We start from the raw sequence: 18,444 nt of genomic DNA on the forward strand, positions 1-18,444 counted from the left end.
ATATATGTGCAGTGCATTTTTGTTTACTTTTATTTTTACTACCTGCAAGCTCCTTGAAGACAGGAATGGTCTTTAATTTTAAGGGTTCTGAGCCTGGCCCCATGCATTTGAAAAGAAGGGCTTCCTGAACTATTGCTCAAAACTAGAAAACCTATAGTTTTGGTTCTCTCTTTCCAGGGAAAGGTGAATAATTTCATGTTTCTCACCACTCCCCATTTCTATCTCTACTTCCTAACCTGTGTTTCTTAAAATAACATAATATTCTATAACAAAGTTAGAAATGTAAGACAGCTCATGGTAATAGTTATATTTACTCAAGATCGGTTATGAGCTGATACTACAAATAGTAGCTTAGTTTATTAATTTTCATAACTGGGAGCTATGTTCTATTTTTACTCAACCACTAACAATATGAAGGACCTCAGGAAAGTCATTTCACTGTAAGTCAAAGGGCACACCACACACCATCAGCCTGTATGCACTGGTTTGTTCCAACCTCACAACAATCAAGATAGGTCCTAGTTTTTATTTTCTTTATCTCAATATGGAAACTGAGGTCAATGTAAGTTAAGAACTTGCTCATGTTCATATAGCCAGGCTATGTCAGAACTCAACGGGAGGAAGTCAGGCCTTAAATTCCTGCCCTTACTCACTACAATATGCACCCTCATTGCACTTAGCATTTTTAACTTCTAATGAAGATCCAGAAGGTCTATTTCAGCTCTAGAATGTACCCAATTTTAGAATACTGACTGTAAACAATAAACAATCTACTACTTTATTCACTTGCAGAGGAGATTCAATAACTAGCACAAACCCAAACTAAAGAACAAGAACAATCTTCAGGATATGCACTAAGGAGCATAAAGCTTTTTCTTAGAAACACAAGTCCTCAACACATATTGCACAGTGATAAGATGCAAATTTCTGTACTATATGGGGAAAAAAAGGTCATATCTGGTATAGTCTAGCACAAGATAAGATTATTGGCAATGTATGAAATAGTCTATAGAGTTCTAAGGAGCTATGTAATTCTAATATATGGTGATTAAATTAATTAATTAAAATTATTTACATTTTTATTAATAGAAAAAGTCAAACATAGCTAAGAGATTACGTTTTTATAAATTCACCCAATATAGATTTTGGCAGAACAGAAAAAGGAACTCAGGAGCCAACGCTAGGAAACATTTTGGTCTTAAAAACTCTTCTAGGGATCCCTGGGTGGCGCAGTGGTTTGGCGCTTGCCTTTGGCCCAGGGCGCGATCCTGGAGACCCGGGATCGAATCCCACATCAGGCTCCCGGTGCATGGAGCCTGCTTCTCCCTCTGCCTATGTCTCTGCCTCTCTCTCTCTCTCTCTCTGTGACTATCATAAATAAATAAAAATTTAAAAAAATTAAAAAAAAAACTCTTCTACTTTAGTAGAAACTATTGTTGAAGTCCTTGAAGATCGCTTTCAATAACTGTGCATTGCAATTTGCAGATTCAGCTGTGACTGTGAACTATTAGCCTAAATCACTATCGTGAATGCTGTTTTTTGCAGGGTTTTCTACATCTGCTCATCTTTCCTGTTGACTACAGGAAAAGGTTGACTACAACCCTATCAGTTTCTTCCCATACGGTTCACATATCTATCTTCTTCCCATATGGTTACAAAAAACTTCACTTTCTAACACTGGTCTTTCAGAGTGATATGCCCTTCCTAGAGCTGCCAGGTGGAATTTACAAAACTATGACCATCATTACAACATAAGAATGCATTCCTCAGTAGTCAAAGTTTAACAACTAAACTACATGGCAAAATGCCATCTTATCTTCTTCCTCATGGTCCACTCACTAATCTTTTTCATGAAAATTACTGTCATAATTACTTTTCATGACTACAAACTATAAAAATGTTTAAGTAAAAGGAACTAATTGCTTTTACTATAACTCAGTGGTAAGAGGGAGACACTCCCAGTGACCACCAAACTGCATTCAGAAGCTCCCCTAAGTTACTCCCAACTAGCCTGTATCTACTTGCCTTTCCCCAGTTTGCTAGCTATGTACCTGTTTCCACCACCACACTCCATTATCCCATCCACATGTGAGTCAAAGGTGCTTTTTAGATTAACCAGAGCAAATTTAATATATTTTTTAAAAAATAACTAGAAAATTTAAGAATAAATAAAAAACATTAACCATATTACATTTGGAAATCAGAGTATTTATCCAAATTAAAATTAAAGTAGGAGTTTCCTGGGTCTAAGGACTTTTGCTTAGCAACATCTCAAATGAGGGGCACCTAATAGGTTGACACTCTTCCTCAGACTGGTGAGAATCCCAACTTTCTGGACCTCTGAGCAGGTGTGGGCTTAGGATATAGACCAAAGGTCTCTCAGTTGGTCTAGAAAGAAGTCTCTTCACACTCGACTTCCACTGTTTCTTCCTATTACCCCTATCATTCCAGTCAAACTGAACTATTTGCAATGATCAGAATGCTTCTTCCAGATTCTTTATACATGGCATTTCCCTACTTTCCCTGTGAATATATGTTCATTTCCCCCCAAGAGTAATCACTCTCATTTGTCATTCTGTCTCATTTTACCTTTTGGTCTTTCAGGACTCATGTCTCATCCTCTAATGACTCTTCAAGGACTACATTTTGGACACACAGGCACACATCCCAAACATACATATGTCCCACATGCCTCTATCATTCAATGCCTTGTGCTTGTTGCTATTTTAGCACCTAACACAGAAATGAATTCACAGTTTGTGCTCCCTATATAAGAACATAGTACTAACCCTTAGTAGGAGTCCCATAAAGAGCTGCTGAATAACTTAGAGAAGTATATTATATGAAGTTGTTGAGGAAAATACCAAAAATAAAAAAGGAAGATGTTCTCTTGAATGAAAAAAAAAACTACCAGGAAACATCATGGTTCACACAGATCTGTTGTAAATATGTGGGGCCCACTGAGGCAATCAAGGAGGCTTGCTTATGCTAAGGTCAGCTTTTTAGCAACCTCAATTCTAAATACAATCTCACTCCCCTTTGCCAGGGACTAGAACAGATTCACAGGTTTCAGGAATGAGGACGTGAACATCTTTGGGGGCCATTATTCTGACAACCACAATCACTACCAGAACACTTATAAAGAATCTTGTGAATTATGTTATCTTCAATTACCTCCCATTTCTACACCAGTTTTTTTTTTTTTAAAAAACTGTTTTAATTACAGTTTGATTGACAAAGGGAGATTTTCTTTATCCACCAACAGAAAAGCTTAATGTGAATGAATGTGCTATTGAATTCTCACTTATGCTCATTTCTTATTTTGTGGCTTATGTTTAATAATTAATAAAGATGGAGTTGAGAAGTAATTAGAGATCAGAGAAAGGTATGACGTAACTGTTAGCCAGAAGCCAGCAGGTAGTATGCACCCGGCGACTCCTTTGTGTTTCCTTTGCCCTAAGCCCAAGATGGAAAGAAAAGAATGTTTAAAGCAGCAAGAAGCCTACAGCAACCAAACTGAACTGCACATATTTATGAACTCTGAGATTGAGAAAATGAGGGGAAGAGCGTTTTGCTTGACTTTCGTAAGTAGGGATTTTAAGTGTAGAAAAATATTTCAAATTGAGCATATTCAGTTTAATACAGGCTATTAATTTTTAAATAGCACATACAAAAGCAAAGAAGTTTTTAATCTAGACTACCATTAACAGTTAGCTATTTCTAAGACTTATTTTCATTTGTGTTTGAGCAACTTCAATAGATATATGGTTGTAATTTTGGCAACAGCTGACTCTGACCCCATCTGCATCCCGAGCACGGTGAACGTGGGCTGCATCAGGACGTCTTCAGCAGTTCGAACTCTTCACAGATAACCTTTGACCTCCATTTACTCACATCTGAATTACCCAAAGCTCTCCATTTCTTTCATAAAATACAAACACAGAGGCCCAAATGTCCTGAGAGCTCACAGCTATTAGCTGAACCTCTAGCAGACTTCTACCTACTTGGCTATCTTCTGATCAGCTCTTTTTTTACTGGCTAACATCAGCTGATTTGTACTTGTGAGTAAACAATAAAACACAAAGGCAAAATGGAAGACAGTTATTATTTCTATGAATATCAAGGAGCCTGCCATCGAATGGTTCAATAAAAACATGATGCTAAAAAAAAATTGCTGCTAAATTGTATCTGGGTGAAACAAGTGTTAAAATTGGAGAAGAGATAACTAAAAGTTCTGTGGTATTCCTAAGATTACACAGGTAGGGAAACTGTAGAACACACATTTTATTTGGAATTAATCCAAAGCCAATAATGCTGATTTTACCAAAGAGTATGTACTTTATGCATAAGCCATATCTCCACACTAAAAGATTAGCAACTTTTCATACATATAAATACTTTAAGATAAATAGCTTTTAACTCTATGTATGATATTTTATGATCTTTTCTTTAACAACTTTCTGGAATAACAGGCTAACTCCTGGATCCTATACAAGGAGCAATATATATTAGAATAATATAGGTATGTTGGAATTATGTAGCTCCCAAAACTCCAGATTGTTTATACCTTTCCAATAATCCTATATTATGCTAGACCATATCAGACATGGTATTTTCCTCCACTGTAATAGAAAACAACAATTGCATGCATTTTTTTTTTGTAAAAAATTTAATTTATTTATTCCTGAGATACAGACAGAGAGAGGCATAGACATAGGCAGAAGGAGAAGCAGACTCCCTGTGGGGAGCCTGATGTAGGAGTTGATCCCATGACCCTGGGATCATGACCTGAGCCAAAGGCAGACACTCAACCACTGAGCCACCCAGGTGCCCCCAATTGCATGCATTTTAACTATGTTGGATGTGTTGAGGACCTATGTTATCATGGGTAGGATATGTGAATTGTAAATAGTATTATCTACCTGTCTTTCCTGAGGAAGATTTAGCACTAAGTTTATTTTCATCTGAACTTGTGCTCTGACTTTTTTGAACAAAAAATAGGGTAACCTTTTGCCTCTGAGGGTAAACACTGCAGAAATATTTTAAGATCTTAGTCAACTCTAAGTAGCATTGGTAGCCAAATTTCTAAAAAAGTAGGACAATTGTTTTTTCATGTGTGGCCTTTGCTCTTCCTGTTACAAATGCTAGAAACACAATCATAAAGAAACATACTTAGATAATTATGTTTTTTTCAGATTTATAAAAACCCTCACCAGTTTGTCTTAAAGATCAATGTGGTCTGTAAAATATAAATTTCAAGCCACCATTTTAAATGTCAAGCTGCCGGTTTTCTCAAGTGAGTTGAATGATTTGTGATATTAGATGCCAGATAGAGGTTTTTACTCTCCAGAAACCACCTCAAGAGCTCACTTTGTAGGACACAAGAATGTTCTCTTTTGGGAATGTACCACAGGCTTAACAGTGAAGGCTGAAACTATTTTTCTTGAGGAACATGTTTGAGAGCCAAAACTCTTTTTCTTTTTCTCAAATCTTTTCCAAATTCTGAGACACAAAATAGAAAAATAAAACCAAAGGGGAAAAAATTATTATGCTTGTCACATTCCCATTACTTTGAACAATCTCTGCAGTTCTTTTCCTGGTGTGGACATCATACTAAAAACATTTTGAGGAAAAAAATAATATCTGAAGACAGAACTTTCCTGAAAGTTCTTTAATGTAAATGGCAAAGAAGGAAATAGGAATTCTGTACATTAATTCCAGTATCTAGCAGTCCATGTGCTGCTCCGACTGTTCCTTAAACTCCACCAGGTTTTTCTGTGGGAAGGAGACAGGGAGGCTGTGCAGGAATGTGTTCACTTGCTTTGGAGAGGACAAAGAGGAGGCTGTTTCCTCCGGAAGATTTTCATCTATCTAAGCCACGATCATCAACCATGTGTCAGGCATGGTGCTGGGCGCTGAGGAATTATAATAACGCACTAGAAGTATCATATATGCGATGTACTGAGGAATCATATATGTGATGCACTAGAGCTGCCACAACAAAGCATCACCAGCTGAGAGGCCTAAGCAACAGAGATTTATCTTCTCACAGTTCTGGATCCCAGAAGTCCAAGATGAAGATGCTGACAGGGCTGCTTATCCCAGGGGCCATAATGCAAAGACCAGTTCCCAACTCTCTCTGTTGTTCACAGATTGCCCCCCTCTTGCTGCCGCTTCACAACTGGCCCTCTGTGTGACACCCTTGCTGTCTCTCTCGTCCAAATTTCTTTTCTTATAGAGACACCAGTCAGACTGCATTAGAGCTCACGCTGCTAGCTGGGTTTGCCTTCATCACCGCCTTCTCCTGTACAGTTAACCTTCTGAGGTACTAAGATCAGGGCTTCAACATAGGAATCTGAAGGGTGTGGGGCACAGTTCAGCCCATAACAGGTGTCAAATACACATAGGTCCCAGTTGTCCCCTCAAGGTCACAGAAAGAAGGGCTGTAGTTCTAATTATAAAATAGAGGAGGATAATATTGTTAAGTGGACTGTATGACTAAGGAACCCATGTTCTCAGCACAAATGACAAGCGTAGCAGTTTGTTAACTAAAAATGAATCTGTGTTAAACAGAATCACTCTGAGGCTGATAACGTGGCTTAACTGTGTGTTTCCTCTACCATAGGCTTCAAGATTGGCTGCCCCAAGACAGATGGAAGCTGGAATGTCCTGGCAGAGTCGTGGCGGCAAAGTATGATTCCACCAGGGGGCATTTTCTAGATGATGTGACGAGAAAGCACACAGTATTGCTTACTGGAAATGCCAGTAAGCAATTCGCCTCTTTCATTTAGGATGCACTTACAAACACTGAAGAACTCCAAGATTCAGAGCAAGTGATTTTAGCACTAGATGATTCACTCACAGAGGTATTTATTTGCTTCTGAAAACGTTTTCCATCTAGAACATACAGTGATCACACCAGACCCGTGGTGACGGAAATAGTTCACCAATTTGGATCTGACCTGATGGATTCCTCCAAAGTTCAATCTTTTAAATATTAATAAATACATGTATTCAGTCTAGAAATTAACATCCTTAAAATGATTGCTATTTCCTCATTTACGCAGACCCTACCTTAAGTGTTACCCTGGTGCTTCCATTCAAATAGGTTCAGCTCTTCAGTTCTCTTAGTATTAGTGATTTTCATTCTTCCTGTAGTTCAGATACAATTCATTCTCTTCCCTACTTCACGTCCCATTAGAGCATTCAATAACTCATTTTAGTTTTAGCGGTCGATGGTACTTTCTTTGTTTGCATCCTGTTCAGAAGAGACATGTGGGAGGAGGGAGGGAGCCCCAACCACCTGCCGGATGCAGATTCCTGGTTGTGGCTGGCCCCACTGCTGCCTGCATCTGACTACGGGAGGGTCTGTGCTGCTTTTTGTGCAGCTGGGCGTTCACAGGGGGGCTGTGAGAGCTGGACGACACCGTGCTCTGGAAAGTGGCTTGTGAAAATTCCATGGAAGAGAACGGTCAGGTACTCTGAGGCCTTCCATGTCAATTCCAGGTAAATGGCATGTCTGAGACTTCATTTTGGGGCTGATCTTATCTTAATATTGAAAATCAATTAACACAACCTCATACAATGCAGGGGTGCATCTCGTGTTAAGGATGGTTGAGGGATCACTATTGCTTACTTCTTACCCTGAACAAACAGGAGCTAAAGCTGCCAATTTTCTTTTTTTTTTTCCCCCTTCCAGAAGCTCTTTCCTAAAAGGAACCAAAGTACCTTCCTGTTCAGGAACAGTTATATCTACACACACGCACGCGGTACATTTCCCTGTGAGCCAAAGAAGTTCCTTGCTAATGTTCATAGACAGATTTCTTCCTTTGGGTGAAGGGTCCACCAGTGCATGCCAAGCTGCAGGATACTAGTGGCATCTGTTCCATTTCCACACATACATCACTTCCAAGTAGACGTTCACAATGTGTAGTGAGGTGCTGTAAATAAACTGTTCGTGTCCTTTATTTCCTGTTTCTGTTTGATGATTCATTAAACAGGAAAGCCAAATGCCACAGCCAAACGCAGTTGTGTATGAAAGTGCAAGGCCTCCCTGATGCCAGCTGGTATCCAACCTGGTGCTCTGCCAAATGTGTGTCATCTTATATATATGCACTGGGTCAAGGTCAGCTGCATGGAATAAGTGACTTCTTAAATGTGCTAATGTTTATTGACTGATTTTGGAAAGAACAGCCAAACTTTTCTTCATTATATGTTCTTTCTGTAAGCACTGTGGCATAAAATAGGTTGAACAGAACTAATCTCTTATATAACCTGCCTCATTCTGTTGGAGGTTGGCAACAAGTCAGAAGGACACCTGGCAAGTCCCCAAGCAGCCTGACTTGTTCACTGATAGCCAGATTTGTGTGATATTATCTAGTGATACCAACTCCTAAACTAGCTTTCTTTAGGAAATTACCTAAATATAGCAAAAAAAAAAAAAAAATCCTAAACACTTGACCTATTGAAATCTTTGAATGTTTTAATAATATGAACATTAATGATAAAATTGAATACTTGGCTCATTCACACGCTTAGCAACTTGCCATATGTTCCTGATGTAACTTGCTGATCGGAGACGGTAAAATCTACGGTGCTATATGGAGTGGTGTGCCCAGTTGTGGGATAAAATAGCTGCCTCAGCTCTAGTGCATCACACATATAGTACTTCAGTACATTACATATATAATTCCTCTAGTGTGTATAATACTCATTCTAATACCTTCCCACAAAATTTGGAAGATTCTGAGCACCTGAAGAAAGATGAGTAATAGCAGCCTCAATGGGTTCAGGTGGCTTGTCTGGGCCGAAGAGAATATTCCAGGCCTCAGCCCCTAATATATTATCAATTAACTATTTAAGAAGAATCTTAGGGTGTCTGAGTGGCTCAGTTGGTTAAGCTCAGGTCGGGATCCCAGGGTCCTGGGATGGAGCCCCAGATCTGGCTTCCTGCTCAGCAGGGAGTCTGCTTCTCCTTCTGCCTTTCCTCTACCTCCTGCTCTCTCTTGCTCTCGAAAAAATAAATAAGATCTTTAAAAAATGGAGAATCTCTCAGGTGTATGCAAACTTCCTCATACATCCAGATTTTTTCTGGGAACCACATGTGGGTACTTATACATTGTAGGATATTAAGGAAGTCATTGATTTTGAGGGCGGGCAAAACATTAATAATGTGTTATCATAAATAAAATTAGAGTTGTTCAAAGGTGCATTAATCTCAAACTTCCACGTAAATAATAGTACTCACAAAAACTATAATGGTAAAATACATAATAATGGTGATATTTCTTGGTATTTACTCAACTTTATAGTGTATAATATACACATTCTTTACATATGAAATAAAGCAAATGCTACCTTTGAAAAGACTTATTTTCATAAATCTGAGTTTTTGAAAGTGTTTCAATTTCTTATTACTATTCAAAATATTCTTGGAGATACACAATTATATAGAAATATTTGTATGGGTACTTGGTTATTTTGGGCTTTCCTACTCATTTCCCTACAGATCTTTGAATATAAAGGAATATGGATGTGATAGTAATTAAAATATTAATGCTAGCCAATATTGATTGAGCACTTCCTTTGTGCCATGAACTATTCTTTTTTTTTTAAGATTTTATTTATTTATTCATGAGAGACACAGAGAGAGAGGCAAAGACACAGGCAGAGGGAGAAGCAGGCTCCGTGTAGGGAGTCTGACATGGGACTCGTTCCCAGGGCTCTAGGATCATGCCCCAGGCAGAAGGCAGTCGCTAAACCACTGAGCCACCCAGGCATCCCACCATGAACTATTCTAATGGCTTTATTATATTAATCTATTTAAATACTACATTATACATGATATTTAAACTATGAATTTGTTGAATTATAGCAAAATAAGAGAGCTGCTCAGATAACCTCTTTATCACCTCCTAGATCTAATATTCTATTCTAAATACATTTGTATTCACTTATGCACATACATGCTTATATGTGTGTGTATTCATGCTTTCACAGCAGATCTAATTAAATACTGGTTTAGTTACAGTTTTCAAACACTTAATATTTAAGAAAGCTCATGCTTACAACTACTATGTGCAAGAAACTTTACTAATTTCTTGGAAGAAATGCAATGAGGAGCTTTCCCAAAGAATCATAATCTTGACAGAAGAGGAAACATACGTGCTTTCATAATTCACAGGCACAATGTACATATGTTGTTGCAAGCATGTTACTACTATTGGAGCTGTGTGCACCCACAAAACGAACATGGCCACTGGTCCATGACATCTGTTGTCTTGCCAGGAGAAATCTATGTTATTTGGGATTTCTGTTTTCAAACATTGTTGCTGTTACCCCTGTTGTGAGCAAGATCCACCTGCCCTTTCTACACAGAATTCAGGGTTTGGCTCTAACCTTTACTTTTATCAAATTACGTGTTGATAATTTCAATATTTATATCAATGACCCTTTGCCAATGTTGACGTTCTTCATCCACTAACCATCCATGTGCCTTATTCCCTGTACCAATAGGACTGCTTCTAGGGCCTCATCATCCAGTTGCATCACGCTCCTTCTGAGGACTCCAGTTTGGCATGTTTCCTATCACACAGTGCCCTCCACACCCAGCTGCCCCGGGACCTCTGACCTCCTCACCTCTCCTCACTTCCCCTGTGCATCTCTGGTGCCCCTGCCCTGCTGTGCCGGATCTCCATTTTCTAACCATGTACCAGGTATTTTCACCGGGGTAAGCTGTGGCCCTTTTAGATATTTAAAAGTTAAGTCAACCACCCTCCAAAACAAGCTTTATTTAAAAATCCCTATGTAAATGTTTGAGTTCTTCTACAGTCATCTTAGACTATCCTACGAGTCCTTCACACTGAAAAGCAAGTGCTGGTTCAGCACGTCCTTCTGGTAACCTCAGCATCCGGACTGTTGGCTCGGCTGCAGCCCCAGCAGCTGACTTCAATAGCACAGTGTCTGGCTTAGTTCATTAACATTCCCGGTGGACCTCTGGTCTCACCCTCTGCAAACTCCTTGGCACTCTGCTGCCACTTTCATCATCTGATTATACTGTCCTAGCGCAGGAAACTGTCAGTGACCTTCTCAGGCTGGATGGATGCGCTCCTCTATCTTCATCACGCGCAAGTCCGCGTCGTTGGTGACACCATCTCTGCTCCTGAACTGTCCTTTCCAGCTCTCATCTTTCTGCACTTACCTCGTCCTCAATGAGATCCCTTCCCTGCAGCAGGCTTCCTAGTCAAGTCAGACTTCACTGAACTTTCTCTCCTTCAAATAACTACTGTCGGTGCTGTTACCAGGCGCGTGTCCCCGTGTCTTATACCCAGGAGAGCAGAGGTTGAGGGGCTCTCACTTCTGTTAGCACCCATTACTGGATGTCAGAGCTGCCAGTGGGAGGACGCACACTCTATTTTCATCATTCCACAGAGCGCACTTGTTTAATATTCAAGGAATTTGGTGCTCAAGTATGTATTAACTTTCATTATGGAGTGAATTGCGCCTCCCAAAATTCAGGTACCTCCGAATGTGACTATTTAGAGGTAGGGCCTTTACAAAAGTAATTAAGGTGAGATGAGGTCATGAGGTCGGGCCCTACTCCAATCTGATGAATGTCCTTATAAGACAGAGAGTGGGACACAGATTGAGGGGTCACTGTGTAAAGACACCGTGGGAGGTGACCATCTGTGGGACAAGGGACACAGTCCTAAGAGTCAAATCAACCCTGTGAAGAAATAAATTGCTGTCATTAATGCCACCCAGCCTATTGTGTGTGTTTTAGAAACCATAGCACACTCATATGCCCTGTCTAATTACTTATATTTGATATTTTTTCAGGGGTCCTATAAAAAAACTTTCCCAGTTTCTTTTACTCAAATGTTCACATACATATAAATAAATATCAATATGACAACATACGGTTGTCAAACACTGAAGAAAAGTAACCTTTAATTTGGTGGGCATACATCATGCTTTTCAAAGAATAACTAAATAATTATAAACAACTAAAACTTACATCCAAACATGACCCTGAAACTCAGCATCTAAAGTTAAGCAGAAATGTATTTACCACTTTGATTCCACATCATGAAATTTTGCTTGGTATTATATTTAATTCCTTTTCTGTTAAAAGCAATAATGAAGTCACTTCAGTCCTTTACACTTCTTTGAATATAAATGTCCCTAAACTGCCACAAATGCTTAGCAAAAATCTGATACTTCTTTCTTGGGATTATTCAAAATCTAGATTAGACAGAGCAGAAATTGTCTGACTGATGGTCCACTTTCTTCCTGAAATAAAGAGTGATTTTTCTAGTCATTGTATAGATTAGGAATGTACAGAGATTTTTTTTTTCTCTTCTCAAGGCTCCAACTGATGCTCTGAGGATTTGTATAAATACTCAAAATGTCAGCTCTAATTTAAGCAGAAGCAAAATATAACCACTATTGGGGTTGACACCCAGATTGGTCCATTCTTGGTATAAGCAACAACTGAATTAGTAGTAACTGAAAATATAAAGTCTTGGGCAGCCCGAGTGGCTCAGCGATTTAGCACTGCCTTCAGCCCAGGGCATGATCCTGGAGTCCCGGGATCAAGTCCCATGTCGTGCTCCCTGCATAGAGCCTGCTTCTCCCTCTGCCTGTGTCTCTGCCTCTCCCTCTCTCTCTCTCTATCATGAATAAATAAATAAAATCTTAAAAAAAAATAAAGTTTTAAAATCCAGTGGACTTCAATTCATCTTATCTCTAAAAAAAGAGTTACTATTTTTTAAGATTGAAAATTTAGTGAATTTTATTATTATAAATATAAATTTAAAAGTATGATCCTAAAATGAGACTTTACTTTGATGAGAATACAACAATATTAAATGTAAAGTTATCCCTGCTTCGCTCTATTTGTGTATCTGGTTTCTCATGTTTATTCTTTACAAAAAGAAATTTACAAGGATTCCAAAATGTTATAGGTCAGATTTCTGAAGAAAAAAAATCTTTGAGATGGAGATTTCTGTGCAGGAGGTTGATTGAAGCTTTGGAGCAGTACAGAAACAGGAGTTTAATGGATATGTACTCACAACAGTGGCCTTCTTTGAGTCCATGGAAATCTCTGGAGCCAGGAAAGAGAGCTGGGCCTTCCACCTCCACATGGTCCAAGATATTGGGTGTAGGCTACTACAGAACAGGGCAGGATTCTGGGTGCGGGGACTCTTTCAGGGATGGCAATCCTGGAGAAAGACTTAGCTGAGGCCTATTCTCTGCGAGTATTTCCAGAAACTGGGAGCATGAATGCCTAAGCTTGAAGCTAATGAGGCATGAGGCATCATGCTTACAAACCACAGCACCCACTATAAAAAGATAAGAATTCAACTTCATACATATTGGCCAAGTGTATACAGGTCAATAATTTTAACATTCATAAGACTCAATTTCCTCCTTTGTAACTGAAACTATTAACTATTATTAACTATTAACTATTAGCATTTCAAGCTTTCTCAAAATAATTTTTTAAAGCCAATATGAATGAAAACTTGATGGAGCATAAAGAATCAGAACCAAAATATATCTTAGAAACTATCTAGGTCCATTTATTTTATTTTATTTTATTTTTTATTGTTTTTTTAATTGGAATTCAATTTGCCAACATATGGCATAACACCCAGTGCTCATCCAATCAAGTGCCCCCATCAGTGCCCATCACCCAGTCACCCCCACACCTCGCCCACCTCCCTTTCCACCACCCCTTGTTCTTTTCCCAGAGTTAGGAGCCTCTCATGTTCTGTCTCCCTTTCTGATATTCCCCACTCATTTTTCCTCCTTTCCCCTTTATTCCTTTTCACTATTTTTTATGTTCCCCAAATGAATGAGACCATATGAGGTTTGTCCTTCTCTGATTGACTTATTTCACTCAGCATAATACCCTCCAGTTCCATCCATGTCGAAGCAAATGGTGGGTATTTGTTGTTTCTAATGACTGAGTAATATTCCATTGTATAGATAGACCACATCTTCTTTATCCATTCATCTTTCGATGGAACCTGAGGCTGCTTCCACAGTTTGGCTATTGTGGACATTGCTGCTATAAACATCAGAGTGCAGGTGCCCGGGCATTTCACTGCATCTGTATCTTTGGAGTAAATCCCTAGCAGTGCAATTGCTAGGTCATAGACCCAAAAGACTCCACCCAAAGATTGCTAGAACTCATACAGCAATTTGGCAGTGTGACAGGATACAAAATCAATGCCCAGCAGTCAGTGGCATTTCTATACACTAACAATGAGACTGAAGAAAGAGAAATTAAGGAGTCAATCCCATTTACAATGGCACCCAAAAGCATAAGATACCTAGGAATAAACTTAACCAAAGAAGTAAAGGATCTATACCCTAAAAACTATAGAACACTTCTGAAAGAAATTGAGGAAGACACAAAGAGATGGAAAAATATTCCATGTTCATGGATTGGAAGAATTAATATCTTGAAAATGTCAATGCTACCCAGGGCAATTTACACGTTTAATGCAATCCCTATAAAAATACTATGGACTTTCTTCAGAGAATTGGAACAAATTATCTTAAGATTTGTGTGGAATCAGAAAAGACCCCAAATAGCCAGGGGAATTTTAAAAAAGAAAACCATAGCTGGGGGCATCACAATGCCAGATTTCAGGTTGTACTACAAAGCTGTGGTCATCAAGACAGTGTGGTACTGGCACAAAAACAGACACATAGATTGATGGAACAGAATAGAGAATCCAGAAGTGGACCCTTAACTTTATGGTCAACTAATATTCGACAAAGGAGGAAAGACTATCGACTGGAAAATAAGACAATCTCTTCAATAAATGGTGCTGGGAAAATTGGACAGCCATGTGCAGAAGAATGAAACTGGACCATTCTCTTACACCATACACAAAGATAAACTCAAAATGGATGAAAGATCTAAATGTGAGACAAGATTCCATCAAAATCCTAGAGGAAAACACAGGCAACACCCTTTTTGAACTTGGCCACAATAACTTCTTGCAAGATACATCCTTGAAGGCAAGAGAAACAAAAGCAAAAATGAACTATTGGGACTTCATCAAGATAAGAAGCTTTTGCACAGCAAAGGATACAGTCAACAAAACTAAAAGACAACCTACAGAATGGGAGAAGATATTTGCAAATGACATATCAGATAAAGGGCTAGTTTCCAAGATCTATAAAGAACTTATTAAACTCAACACCAAAGAAACAAACAATCCAATTATGAAATGGGCAAAAGACATGAACAGAAATCTCACAGAGGAAGACATAGACATGGCCAACAAGCACATGAGAAAATGCTCCGCATCACTTGCCCATAGGTCCATTTATTTTAGCTAAAGAAGGGAAACATAATATACAGACATATATTACTTCACACCTGACACAATCCTAGTATTTTATATTTATTACTACGTAATTCTTACTATGACCTATGACAAAACAGACGAAGAGAAGTCACGTGATCTGACCACAGTCACATAGTCAGGGAGATGGGACAATATTGATGCTCTCTAGTCCCAATGCCTGTGCTTTTAACCATTGTATTAGATCATATCCTGTGACACAGCAGTCCATGGGAGGTTAGTGGTTAGGTCTTGAACTTTCTGCCATGTAGTTCATTTAACCTATACAGCCATGTACACCTTAAAGTAGAGATAGCAAACTGACAATCGGGGCAGAACACATCTTGACATATTCATTTGATCAACTATTCTTTTTTTCTATTTTTAAGCATTTGTTTGTTTTAATCTGCACAGGGGTTTGAGAAAACAGGTGTTAATGTTTAGAATCTCACCAAGAAGTGTGGCACCTATAACCTTACATCACGTATAAACTGATATTATGCACATATATTCCCAGCCGGTTCTGTTCAAGTGCTTGAATTTGAAACCCCAGTTATCCAACTGTAGTTGATAGTGATGATGATCCTGATCATGAGGTGGTGGTGATGGTGATGGTGATGGTGGTGGTGGTGGTGATGGTGGTGATGGTGGTGATGATGGCAGTGATAATGGTGATAGTGGTGGTAATGGTGGTGATGCTGGTGATGGTGGTGGTGGTGTTAGTGATAGTGGTAGAGGACAACCAATGGTACATGAAGGAAGAAGAAATGGAAGTGAGGAAGGAGACAAGGGAAGAATATAAAAGGAGGAGGGAGAAGGGAAGGGAAGGGAAGAAAATAAGTTATTGCTTATAATAATATAAATATGTAGTACCTATCACAGAATAGTCTTTGCTTCTTTTTTATTCAATTGGTTTTCTCTGAGAAATCTCACCTGATATACAATTTTAGAGGAATGCCACTATCTCTTTCCAGACAGATGCAATCTGCTAAAATGAATCATTGTCCCCACATCAGACTGACTCTTTTGATGGGAGCAAACTGTCTGCATGCTAATATCGAGAGGTATGGGGTAGGGAGTGCAGAAATAGGAGGAGGGTAGGAGAGGCATCTTGCAAATTATTAAAAGATAAATACTTTCATCCCATTTTTCATCAGAAGAGAAATGCCTACAAAGATCAAAGACAGATTACTGTTTTGTTTTGTTTTTCTTTTTTAGATAGTTACTTTTAACAGGAAGATATTTTTCCATGAAAACAGGAATTGAGTTGTTTTGGAAAGCATATTGCTACTGAGCATCTACTTTCTGACAGGCATCATGTTTCAGATTGAAGATAGAGAAATAAAACCAGACATTTACAATCATGTAATAAATGCCGGAAGGGCTGAACAGATGGTATAATTAGCACACAATTAAGAGATAAAATCTCACATAATCAGGGAAGGCTCCCTGAAGGAGGTAAAATCTAAACTAATATTTGAATAAATATTAATAATTGACCAGTTAAACAAAGAGGAGAGGGCATGTTAGGGATCAGGGATAGCGCATCGAGGGGCACCTGGATGGCTCAATGGTTTAGCATCTGCCTTCAGCTCAGGGCATGATCCAGAGGGCCGGGGATCCAGTCCTGCATCAGACTCCCTGCAGGGAGCCTGCTTTTTCCCTCTGCCTATGTCTCTGCCTCTTTCTCTCTCTCATGAATAAAAAACATAAAACATTAAAAAAAAGAATAGCACATAAAGGAATGTGAAAAATATGAATAGTCTATTCAGATGTAAATATATTAAAGCTTGCTAATGAAAAGGCAAATGATGGCTTGGAGCTGCCAGGAGCTGCAGTGCCCACCGAGTATTCAGGAAAATGAAGCCCTAGTGAAGAAGAGCAGACCTGAATGACAGAGGGAGATCAATCTTGAAACGTCCCATGGTTGTAACCAGCTGTGCCTGAATCTAGCATTCACTATTTATGAGAGCCTTCATTCCCAGGGTCTACTCATTTCCTTTTTTGATGAAGGTAGTGAGAGGCAGGTTGTACTTGCAACGAAGAGAACCCTGTCCAATAAAAGTTATTTTTTCTCTTGCTTTTGTTTAAAGCACTTTGAGAAATCCATGTCTTATTCTTAAGTGTAGCCTTCATACACCTTCTGCCACCCAGAATAGCACCCTGCACACAGCACCTTGTGTCTTGTGTCAAAGGACACAAAGGAAAATGGGGACAGAAAAGGACTATGACTATATCATTCATGTACATGATGAATGGAGCCTGGCTCCTGAACAAGCCTTTTTTCCATCATTGTTTTTAACCTGTCAAAATGTGGTCACTGACACTCAGTCTTCATTTCTAAAACTAATTACATGATTTTAGATATTCTCTGATGTTATCACTAAGGTAATGTTTCAAATGATGATGTATCTTGCATCATGAAAGTTTACTGTTATATGAGCTCACACAAAAATATGAAAATAGTTTTAACAGTCTGTTTATCTGTCTAGTAACATAGGTGATGAGGTCTTCATGTGGGTGAAGAGCAGAGAACAACTGAGGATTAAGTTCTGAAAGAATGAAAATTTCTATCCATTTGATTTAAACTGGGGCATACTAGATAATACAATGTATTCGTATTTTTATTTTTATTTTATCTTATTTATTTATTCATGAGAGACAGAGCAGAGAAAAAGAGAGAGAGAAAGAGAGAGAGAGAGAGAGGCAGAGATGTAGGCAGAGAGAGAAGCTGGCTCCATGCAGGAGCCAGATGTGGAACTCGATCCCAGGACTCCAGGACCATACCCTGGGCTGAAGGCAGACTCTTAACTGCTGAGCCACCCAGGTGTCTCTGTATTCATATTTTTAAACATGGCACCTGAAACGGATATAACACTGTATGTTAACTACAGTGGAATTAATTTTAAAAATAAAGCATAGGGATCCCTGGGTGGCGCAGCGGTTTGGCGCCTGCCTTTGGCCCAGGGCGCGATCCTGGAGACCCGGGATCGAATCCCACGTCGGGCTCCCCGTGCATGGAGCCTGCTTCTCCCTCTGTCTGTGTCTCTGCCTTGCTCTCTCCCTGTGGCTATCATAA

The sequence above is a fragment of the Vulpes vulpes genome, chromosome 12, assembly GCF_048418805.1.
Source record: "Vulpes vulpes isolate BD-2025 chromosome 12, VulVul3, whole genome shotgun sequence".
In the NCBI taxonomy this organism is placed as follows: Eukaryota; Metazoa; Chordata; class Mammalia; order Carnivora; family Canidae; genus Vulpes; species Vulpes vulpes.